At 41.5% G+C, this 12,336-nt stretch overlaps 1 pseudogene; it reads right to left on the bottom strand.

The window, feature by feature from the left end:
- Positions 1-3,601: 3,601 nt before the first annotated feature.
- On the bottom strand, positions 3,602-4,809 carry LOC109025854 (protein FAM8A1-like; annotated as a pseudogene).
- Positions 4,810-12,336: the final 7,527 nt, after the last annotated feature.

Below are 12,336 nucleotides of genomic sequence, written 5' to 3'. Positions count from 1 at the left end.
ACATCTGTTTACAGAATAGTTTGCTGAATATTGTAAGCCCACTGTTGAGACCTACTGCTTAGAAAAAAAAAAAGATTTATTTCAAAAATACTACTACTCATTGACAATTCATCTAGTCATCTCAGAGCTCGGATGAAAATGTACAAGGAGATTCATGTGTTTCCTTGCCTGATAACACAACATCAATTCTGCAGCTCATAGAGCAGGGAGTCATTGTTGGGGTGATAAGACCTAACACCAGGTCTTGAGGGCAATGAAGTCCAGCAGAGTCAAAGGAATGAGAAAAAGTATGAGAGAGAAAGTGAGACCAGGGGGCCATCGCGAGTGTGGAGGCTGCAAAGGCCCTCGAGCTCTGGGAGCCCACGCTATTTATTGATGCTCAAACAGGTGGTGAGGATGTGGGGATTGAAAGGAAACAGTGTATTAAGTGAATGAAAAACATGGCTGCTTGAGATAATGGGAGTGCTAGAAGCAAGGAGCCAACACGTCTAGCAGACATGCAAGCCCTGCCTCAGCTTCTCTCCCAACACTCAGCTTTTCTCCCAACATGGCCCCCGTCTCTTTTTTGTAAAAACCACCACAGCTATTATTATTAGCATAAGGTGGCCTCTTTTTGAAATTAATTGAGCAACGCAATTGCAGGCTGTACAGCCCTTATTTGCCGGTTGGTGATCCAGCTTTATTTTTCTTAGCCCTTATTCAAAATGGAGTTGCTCTGGTTTGAATGCTTCCCACATATCTCCCCTTTCCCTTTTACAAGAGGACCCTTAATCCTAGGGGTTGCAGAAGGATGAAGGTCCATCTTCTGTAACTTCTTCATGCTGAATAGGGGCGATCCTACCTATTAGGGTCTCTTGTATTCAGGGTAGAGAGGAGTTCAGTCAGAAAGCACTGGTCCATTAAGCAACTATAGGTAAAACCTTGGCACACCAGCAGTTTCTCAGCATGGCTCATACTGGGGGAACCCAGTCCATGGTTGGGATCCATGGGTCCTTCCAGTCTCCTGTTCCATGGTCGTACACATCTTGAGGGCACCTACATGGTTTGTTTATCTCCTGCAAAACCACAAGCCTACCCTCACCCCCACGTTAGTAAATCTAGTGAAACAGAAGCAAAAACTTTTGTGGCTGCAGCCAGGAGGCATGCCATTGCTGAAGCATTTGTAACTCAGCTTCTGCCTCTTTGGTTAATTACCACGGGGTAAAACTTACCATTGATAACAAGAGCAGGCCCCTTCTAACAGAAGGCACAGAGAAAGGAAATCGAGGCTTAAAAGCAATCCTTCAGCCTTCAATTTGCACTGTACAGGTGGGTCCACTAGATGCTGTGGCTCATGATAGATCTTTAGATGTTTGGTGGGCACCCACACAGGGACCTGATTGTCACCTGGAGAGACACAAGCAAATCCTCTTCCCCATAAGATTATTTTCCTTTTTCCTAGCTCTTTGTATGTGCATCCCTCCACCATATATCTTGTCCAGCCTTTTTATTTTCCTTTTGCCCTGTCAAATGTTGTTCAGCTGCAGTCATGGGTTGATCTTTTTGTAAATTAAAAAAATTTAATGTTAATAAAGTTAAATGCAATTGTATATGTGGTGTCTTATATTCCTGGTCCCCTCCCTTTTGCTTTTTGTATTTGAGTTTTTAAAGTACGATTAGCTCTTTCCACTATTGCTTGTCCTGTGAGTTATGTGGAATACCCGTAGTATGGGCAATATTCCATTGCTGAAAAAACGTAGCCATGGCTTTATTGAAAGGGAGTAGAAGTTTGGATTTTATCGAGGGCTATAATTAACCCTGCTGCATTTACAGCCTTTTCTAACAGTTTGTAGCACAACATCAGTTCTTCCCTAGTTTCAGCTGCACACAGAATATCATCCATGGGATGGATGATACAACATTTTTTAAACTGTTCTCTAACTGGCTTAATAGCTTTCCCGACATAAGTTTGACAAATAGTCGGACTATTTAGCATGCCTTGTGGTAGTGCTTTCCAATGGTATCTGTCTGCTGGTTCTTTATTATTTATGGCGGGAACAGTAAAAGCAAATTTCTCATAATCTTGGGCAGCTAAAGGAATGGTAAAAAAGCAATCCTTTAGATCTATCACTATGAGAGGCCAGTATTTGGGGATCATTGTTGGGGAGGGCAGCCCTGGTTGTAGTGCGCCCATGGGTTGAATCACAGCATTAACAGCCCTTAAATCTGTTAACGTTTTCCATTTCCCTGATTTTTTCTTAATGACAAATACAGGAGAATTCCAAGGGGAGAAAGTAGGCTCTATATGTCCCTTTTGCACTTGTTCCTGTACCAGTTCTTTTAAAGCCTCCAGTTTTTCCTGTTTCAGCGGCCGTTGCTCCACCCAAACTGGTTTGGCATTTAGCCAAACAAGAGAAATGGGAGCCAGAGGCTCAACAATGGCCGCTTCTAAAAATGACACCCCAATCTGGTCCGATCTATTTGCCCTTTTAATTCTAAAGGTTCTGATTGGCCATTTTTATCTTTTCCTAGTCCTTTTCCCAGGTGATATCCCATATTTTTCATCATTTGTCTACTACGATTACTATATTGATCCGTAGGAATAAGTATTTCAGCATCCCATTGTTACAATGAGTCTCTACCCCATAAATGGACAGGCATAGGTGTAATGATAGGCTGAATTGTCCCTTCCTGACCATCCAGCCCTTGACATTGTAAAATCAAAGAACTCTGAAGGCAGCTCCTACTCCAACAATACCAATGGATGCCTTTTGCTTAGGCCAGTGCCAGGGCCATTGATTTACAGCAATAATAGAGACATCAGCTCCAGTATCTTCTACTCCTTCAAAATCTTTTCCCTGAATAGTTACTGTGCAAATAGGTCTTTTGTCAGACACTTGATTAACCCAATACACAGCCCTTCATGCTGGATTAGTATTACCAAAGCCTCCTGTTCTTTTCACTGTGCTGCTTCCTAGTTTTATGTAAGGTAACAGCAACAACTGAGCAATTCTTTTTCCTGGGGAGGCAGATCAAGGAGTCGAGGAACTAATAACTAATTGAATCTCTCCAGTATAATCAGAGTCAATTATTCCTGTATGTACAGTAACATCTTTTAAATTTAGACCTTCCAAGTAATAGACCAACTGTTCCTGAGGGTAAGGGTCCCCTAACTCCTATGGGGACCTTCTTTGGTGGCTCCCCAGGAAGTGTGAACTAAAAGATGAGTTACATACATGTTTACAAAACACAACTGGACATTTTCCATTGTTTTGGGATAAACCAAAATAAATTTTAAAGTTTCATTTGGAGATTTCAAAGCTGAAAATGCTTTCAGCAAATTCTTAGATCTTATGAAAGTGCCTTAGATCTTAAGAAAGTATATATTGTTCATTGTTTATAAAATCATTTGCCTTTTTGATCTAAAAATGTTAATACTTGAATTTAATAGGTTTTTCTTGTGGAAAAGTTTTTGGCATTCAAGTAAAATCAATACTTTCAGAGTAGTCAGCTGCATCACACTGGAGTGATTGCTTTAATTTCTAAATCATCAGTTAGTGTAACCCAGGGATACTGATGGCCTTGATACATAATTTAGTCTTGTCATTATAGCGTGTGGAAATCAGGTCTTTCGGGGGGCATCTCTGACCCCATTTCTTTTTACCACAATGGTTCCTGCTACAATGTCATAGGCTGTTCGATTATGCTGAAAAAACAGCAGTGTGATAAAAGCAGGGAAAAAAGAAGCAATCAAAAAATTCTTGATCAGAGCTCGTATAGTGGACGTTGTAATGCTAACATTTGAAAAAGGAATCACTAAAACACGACTTAGTGCAATAAGCACTAATGTATCACATGTCACAACTCGAAGCCCCACCAGGAGCTTCCCTGGGGTAGCTCCACCTGCTCCCCAAATGAAAATTATCTCATAAAAACAAACTAATAATCTGTATATAAGAGCCACAACCATCATTTTCTGCAAGTCTTCCATTGATGTGTCCTCATCTATTTCTTCCATTATATAATGCATAGCAAACTTAGAGATATCCTTTATCCCACTGAGGTGCATAATGCTTAAGACAATGATTGCTTTTACAAAGAAGATAATAAAGAAATCCACCATCCTTGCCACCCGTGGCCCAAGGATGGAATAACATATTCTTTGCCTGCCGGTTGCCCGGTCTCACTCGGGCTTCGGGAAGGGGCTGCAGATTCTACCTTTGTCACTGGAGTGGCCCGGACTGACGCCTGCACGTGAGGAACCCAGGGTCCCAGGCCCGTGACTGTAGCAGGGGTGCTGATGCCAGCAGCTGCCCCCGGGTCAGGCCCCCGCGACCCTGGGGCTCAGGAAGTAGAAGGGGTTGTAATAGCCCAGCCGCGGGGATGGCGGCGCCGCGGCCTGGGGGACGGCAGTGCCTCCAAAGAGAAGCTCTGCCGGGACGGTTGGGGGCTACAGCAGTCGGGGAGTGTAGCCGGGCCACTGGGCCAGGTGAGGTAGCCGCAGCAGGACTGCCACAGTCACTCGTGCACTCGCCAGGAGCACCCAAGGGCGCTCAGCCGCGCCGGCCTCTCCCACGGCGCCGCAGCTTTGGACACTTCAAGCAGCCTACCTGCTCCTGCAGCCCCGCAAGGGAGCCCGAGGCCGCCTCCCGGCTCCTCCTGAGCCCGCGGGGTGGCTCCAACCCATCAGCGGCGGTGGCCCTGGGGGCCGGCGCGGGGGCATGGGATGGCGGCAGTAGGGCCCCTCAGGGAAGGGACGGGCTCCTGGTCCCCTCCGCCCTCGTCATGCCCCAGAGGACAGTCTCGGGCTTCCTTGGGCCCCTCTGCCATCATCGCCTCAGCAGCACCCTCCGTGGTACCTGTCACTGCTCTGTCTTTATACACCTTTTTTTTAAAAATCTCTTCCAATTCACAATTGCTTCAAAGAGAATAAAATACTTAGGAATCCAACTTACAAGGGACGTGAAGGACCTCTTCAAGGAGAACTACAAACCACTGCTCAATGAAATAAAAGAGGATACAAACAAATGGAAGAACATTCCATGCTCATGAGTAGGAAGAATCAATATCATGAAAATGGCCATACTGCCAAAGGTAATTTATAGATTCAATGCCATCCCCATCAAGCTACCAATGACTGTCTTCACAGAATTGGAAAAAACTACTTTAAAGTTCATGTGGAACCAAAAAAGAGCCCGCATTGCCAAGTCAATCCTAAGCCAAAAGAACAAAGCTGGAGGCATCACACTACCTGACTTCAAACTATACTACAAGGCTACAGTAACCAAAACAGCATGGTACTGGTACCAAAACAGAGATACAGACCAAGGGAACAGAACAGAGCCCTCAGAAATAATGCCGCATATCTACAACCATCTGACCTTTGACAAACGTGACAAAAACAAGAAATGGGGAAAGGATTCCCTATTTAATAAATGGTGCTGGGAAAACTGGTTAGCCATGTGTAGAAAGCTGAAACTGGATCCCTTCCTTACACCTTATACAAAAATTAATTCAAGACGGATTAAAGACTTAAATGTTAGACCTGAAACCATCAAAACCCTAGAAGAAAACCTAGGCAATACCATTCAGGACATAGGCATGGGCAAGGACTTCATGTCTAAAACACCAAAAGCAATGGCAACAAAAGCCAAAATTGACAAATGGGATCTAATTAAACTAAAGAGCTTCTGCACAGCAAAAAAACTACCATCAGAGTGAACAGGCAACCTACAGAATGGGAGAAAATTTTTGCAATCTACTCATCTGACAAAGGGCTAATATCCAGAATCTACAATGAACTCAAACAAATTTACAAGAAAAAAAAAACCCCATCAACAATTGGGCGAAGGATATGAACAGACACTTCTCAAAAGAAGACATTAATGCAGCCAAAAGACACATGAAAAAATGCTCATCATCACTGGCCATCAGAGAAATGCAAATCAAAACCACAATGAGATACCATCTCACACCAGTTAGAATGGCGATCATTAAAAAGTCAGAAAACAACAGATGCTGGAGAGGACGTGGAGAAATAGGAACACTTTTACACTGTTGATGGGACTGTAAACTAGTTCAACCATTGTGGAAGTCAGTGTGGCGATTCCTCAGAGATCTAGAACTAGAAATACCATTTGACCCAGCCATCCCATTACTGGGTATATACCCAAAGGATTACAAATCATGCTGCTATAAAGACACATGCACATGTATGTTTATTGCAGCACTACTCACAATAGCAAAGACTTGGAACCAAGCGAAATGTCCAACAATGATGGACTGGATTAAGAAAATGTGGCACACATACACCATGGAATACTATGCAGCCATAAAAAAAGATGAGTTCATGTCCTTTGTAGGGACATGGATGAAGCTAGAAACCATCATTCTCGGCAAACTATCGCAAGGACAAAAAACCAAACACCGCATGTTCTCACTCATAGGTGGGAATTGAACAATGATAACACATGGACACTGGAAGAGGAACATCACACACCGGGGCCTGTTGTGGGGTGGGGGGAGGGGGGAGGGATAGCATTAGGAGATATACCTAATGTTAAATGACAAGTTAATGGGTGCAGCACACCAACATGGCACATGTATACATATGTAACAAATCTGCACGTTGTGCACATGTACCCTAAAACTTACAGTATAATTTAAAAAAAAAAATCTCTTCCAATTCTCTCCCATTCATCCAACTCCATAGTCCCTGTTCCAGGAACCAAGGGCAAAACTGCCTTACTGTACTAAAAAATGATAACAAACTCTGAGTCCTAACTTTTACTCCCCCACTTCATAACAAATGCTTTAAAGAACTTAAGCAGAATGTCTGCTTTCACTTTGTCACATTGTTACCCTGGTTCTTCCAAGCACTCAGCTTTCCCACCGAGCTTCTTTTAGACATCTTCGGGTATCCTTTGATGATGCATCTTCTGCTTTCACATGCTCTGGCGTTCTTTCACCGGGGTCTTTGTGGCCCCACAATTTCCTTCCACAACACCATTACACAGAGTGCGTATTTGATAAATATTAGTTAAATGATTAAACAGATAAGAATGAAAATAAAGTTAGGGTTTTACAGGAATATAACAAGATTTTACATTCAGATGAGCATGCTCCCCTTCAAAGTAGCGACTTTGGCACGTTACATTTTTCATTCCAGTGATGCTGCTTTCATTTGAAAATATATTCCCTCTCTTATTTCTGCTTATTAAAATATTTCCCTTTCTTTAAGTAAAATTGTTTCTCTTAAATAAATTATTGACTTTCTTTCCCTCAATGAGCCAACACTAAGTTTAACATGTCTTAACATTTTATTCATTTTTCAATATCCCAAGTAGTGTCCAATTTATCTTCTTTTCCTCTAACAAATATAAGAAGTTTATATAACAGGCACAGAGTAAAAATAAAAATTCAGATTCTATGCAAAGCTTGAGAGACTTTGGCTCAAAAAACCATCGTATTTCCAGATGTATCACTAAAAGTAATTTTCATTTATTGGACACTGATGGTTGACATTAAGCTCTTGAAATATCATTAAAATATTTATGCTCTAACCAGTTTGCACAGTCAAGTGACTTTTAAAAAATCATTTACAGCTAAGCTGCTGTTATGGAATTTATTATAAGAACTCAATTTTCTCTACCAGTTTTTCTACTAGGAAACGGTAATCCTGGCTACCAGTAGAGACCCCTTAGTTGGTTTGAGACATCAATCAGTTTTATACCTTGTTTGTGTCACGGAGCACTTTTGCGTAAACACATAGACCATCCTACATGGGACTGACACTATAATTCTTCAGATAAATAAGCTTTTGTCCTAATGACCATCTGACAATAAAAATATTGGGGGTTAAGGAGAGGAAGTTAAGGGAGATGGGCAGATATATATAAGCTCAATAGGATATTGTAAAGAAAGTCTAAAAGTTTTATTACCTTCATTATTTCTAGTTTCTATCATTCCACTTGAGAGCAAGCATAGTATGAATTTTTCCCTGTGATCTTATTTCTGTACTCAGGGCCAGGAAAGGTGAAATGGGTAAGATTTTAAGACACTGGGTTTCCACCATCCCATCAACTTTTTCTCTTACCCCCATTGCTGACGCCTGTAATTCCACCATCAGAGCAAGTTTCCTTAGTCAGATGGCAAAGAGGGTTTATTTTGAATTGAGTACTAATCTGAAATGTGGTAATGGCTGCCTGGGACACAATGCTCATAGGGATCATGATGCCAATTTGATGGATCAGTTAACCCACTTTTATTTTAATTTTAGGCATGTACAGATTGAGGTAGTTGGGGCATCCAGATAAGATTACCCAGTGGGTAGTTGAATGTGCAGGTCCGAAGTCCAATAGAGACAATAGAGATAGACATTTTGAGACTTAAGTATAAAGTTGAACCTCTCACTACTCTCCACTTGTGTCCATAATAGACAGGGTGAGCCACTCATGCACTTGTTTCTTCTGAGCTCAGCTTGTTTCTTTGTACACTGCCGCTCAAAGCCACCACCAACAGACAGTTGGAACCAGATATGAAAAACAATCTTCATTACAAGTTGTATTAGGTTGGTGCAAAAGTAACTGCAGTTTAGAATTACTCCATGTTTAGCACTCTGTGGGCTAGTACAACAGGATAGTAGTCAAGGAAGTGTTTATGATAGTAAGATCATTATTCAAGTGACTGACCATGTTATCTAAGTTGGATAAAAAAAAGAAAAAAACAGGAATATACTTTAAAATAATTTTTTCCTCATGAGTCACAAGAATCACTATGCCCAGATACTGTATTTTCTCGCCGGTTTCCTTAGCTCTTGTGAGTGTATTTTCATGCATAGATACTTTTTCAAATTGATGTTTCTGCAGGGAGATGGACCTGGAGAATGCTATTATGCCATCTTCCTGAGGTCCCTCCCAATCCCAAGAATTGAAACCAATAGAATTCCCCTGTCTTGTGCTAACCAATTCTGGGACCAGGCATACTTTTCTCTCCCTGTGTTAAATATGATTGAGACCAAGCAAAAATTAGCCTAACTCTTTGCTTCATAAATACCTGCTCCTGTCCACCTATTTAAACTGTTTTCATTTTGAGAATAACTTCTCAGGGAGTGAGTACTTCAAGATCCTCACCTCACTAGGCCTTCCAATCTAAAAGTATCATGTTATAAACTGCCCGTTCCAACCAGTCCATTTCACAGGGTTTTCAGAATGCAGGAACTATCTAGTTTGTCTTTGTAAGCCTAAGCTGAAACTGGAAAAGAAACCTGGAGTATAAGGATAATCTTTCAATCACTTAGCAAATTCCACTTTTGTTAAGTATCCCTCATAATCTCATACAGATACATGAGATTATACAGATACCATTACAGATACCAAATACAGATACCATTGGGTGGGTAAAGTTCTGAGTGAATTGCTTAACAAGCATGAGCCAGATTTCGGCTATTGTGTTGTGAGTAAGCCCACTCTCTACTGGGAAGTACTTGGGGGCTAAAGTGCTTGCCTGTATTTCTTCTGCAGATGTCACACCTTGTCGCCAGCCACCCCCACCGTGAGGAGAACACCCTGCAGGCATCTGTTCCCTTGAGTAAATGCCACCCTCCAAAGGGTTTTATTCTTTCTACAGGATAAAACATGCTTTCTTTGCACAAAGTCAATTCCTGATTCCATGAGGGGCGCACATGCCAAAAAAAAATTCTTCTCAGAAGTAAATAAGTGATCTAAAATGCAGAGGATACAAAGTTTTGTGTTTTTCCCACTGGCTGCATCTTATCAAAGGAAAGATTCTTATTGCTGAATTATGAACAACTGATGGTGTGCATTAATTAAGTTATTGGAATGAAAAGAAAAAAGAGAAAACTAACAAGTATTTTGGTTGGCAGACACAGGAGCCTTTCCATGCAACAGAGTAGAAAAAGCCTGGTAAGATGTATTTTGTTGGATTTCTTCAGTCTTTGCCTGGGGCAGTGCAACCCCTGTCTTTGAACAAGGTCAGGTGCATTGTGCGTGCCCACGATTTAAAGAGCATTGAAAGATTCCTGCAGGGGGTGTAATCCCAGTAACAAATGGCTCTGTGGAGGAGAAGGGACCCCACACAGACTGCCTCTTTATCTCCCAAAGGTAAGGGCCCTGCAGGCTCTTAACTAGTGGGGGTGGGTTAACACCTGCTCCCAGAAAAAATGTACTCAGGCTCTCTGGTCACAGGTAGCTGACTTCCTGATAGGCAAGGCTGGAGGCCCCTTTCATGGGGAATTTTTCTCTCTCCGTATAAATGCAAAATGGATTGTAAATAACTGTACAATGTTTTCCAAGTTGAAGGTCAATAGGCACTAACTCTCAAAGCATGTAGCAAGGAAATCCCCCCCAAAAGTGTCAAATATGTGTACACATTTCTATGTTGTATATAGTTGTCCATTTTTTTATTTCAACATTACCTTTGGATATATAAATATTTTTATTAAGTGTCATAGTGCACTTGATTAAGAAAATTTGGGATACCTGGAGTAAATCAATCAGATAATTGATATTTATACTGAAGCTTACTGTGTGTGGCTACCAGAAAATATGTCATTTAGGGAATACTTTAACGATAAGTCATGGTCCCTGATTTTAAGCAATTGGCAGATTATATGGAGAATGGTGCATGCACACACATAACATTTCTAGCAAATCAACAAGTACCAACTTGTACAACATACCACAAATATTAATAGAAGATATCGATGCTCAGGCTCTGTCAAGTGGAGGAATAAATAGGAGTTAATCAGAGGTGTCTTCCACAAGGATTTCTTATGTTGTTGTAGAGGATGTGGATCTCACTCCAGAGACTTGTGCTTGAAAGAAATGTCATTTATTTACCATTTTCAAATGAATTAATTCAGACTTTTATAATGATCAAAACGCAGTGAATTCACCTTCTGTGAACAAAAAGCAATGACAGATGAAATATTTTTTAAAAAGAAAAAAAAGCAGGAAGATCTAACTAGGCTCTGGTACAAGATAAACATCTCCGTGGACCAGAAACAAAAGAAAACCATAAATCGTGGGTTGTCTGAGCTCTGGAAGTAGACACTGGTGACTGAGAGTTTGGTCCCTATGGGAAAAGGAGTTTTAAATGTGAGTGAGACCTGGAGCAGGGCCAGGCTTCCTATGTGATGCCAGAGGCGAACAAGGCTCGCTGCTCTATTATGACTATGGCTTCAGATGAAGCTGCAAACCTGAAGAGACAAAGGGCGAAGACGAACTGTGACTCCCAGGAACTGAGCCAGCACCATGCACTCGGTAATGGATCTGCTATACTCCACAATGTCCCCTAGGGGCAGTACATCCCAAGCTGGATTGTAAACCTGATTCTGGTTTAGGAGTAAAAGGGCTGGGCTAGGTAAAGAAAATCACTAAATTCTTAGGGAGGGAAAAGTTTGAAGGGGATGCTCAAAATGAGCCTGCAAACCAAAGTTCAAAAACACATGAAGAAGTCTAATTTCTCAAAGGACAGCCAAGGAACAGAAGACTTGGTAGTATAATTCATAAACAGTAATTCACCCAAATAAAAATTATTTTAGAAAATAGCCTGAAAATAGGTCAGAATAAATTTGTTGATGTGATTCAAAGACATAATAAAGCATTTATACATTAAATAAATAAATTATGGAACATAAATAGGCAGAAATGAAATGAAGCAAATTAAATCACATCATCAGCTCCTACATTGTTGGAAGAGCTGGGAACCAGCCTATGTAATTATCAGACTCCTTCCCCTACCTTGGAAGGGATGATAAGACTATAAGGCTTATCTAACATTATAAGATGAATGAAAGATCCCTATGGTTAGTCCATCCTGGCCATTGTTACTATCCTCATGTCTAGGCTCTTACAGTCTTCCATGATGACTGAACTGCTTGAGTTACAGGTGGACAGAAGTTATATGAAGCTGAGACCCCTCCTGTTCAGAGCTGAGACTGCCTACCTTGCATCTCCTCAGAAGTCATGTCACTGAACAGAATGCCACCAAGAAGGAGGACACTTTCTCTCTTAGAACATTCTATTACTATTGTGTTTAAATACACATGTTCTCAGGCTGGGCTTGGTAGCTTACTGCCTGTAAATTCAGCACTTTGTGAGACCAGCGTGGGAAGATTACTTGAGCCCAGATATTTGAGACTAGCTTGGGCAACATGGAGAGATCCCATCTCTACAAAAAAAAAAAAAAAAAAATTAACCAAGGGAGGTGGCCAGTACCTGTGGTCCCAGCTACTTGGGGAGACTGAGGCAGGAGGATTGCTTGAGCCCAGGAGGTTGAGGCTGTGGTGAGCCATGTTTGTGCCACTGCACTCCAGCCTGGGCCTCAGAGTGAGAC

This window comes from Gorilla gorilla, chromosome 11 (assembly GCF_029281585.2).
Source record: "Gorilla gorilla gorilla isolate KB3781 chromosome 11, NHGRI_mGorGor1-v2.1_pri, whole genome shotgun sequence".
In the NCBI taxonomy this organism is placed as follows: domain Eukaryota; kingdom Metazoa; phylum Chordata; class Mammalia; order Primates; family Hominidae; genus Gorilla; species Gorilla gorilla.
The sequence above is the reverse complement of the archived record's forward strand: the minus strand, read 5'-3'. Positions and strand labels throughout refer to the sequence as shown.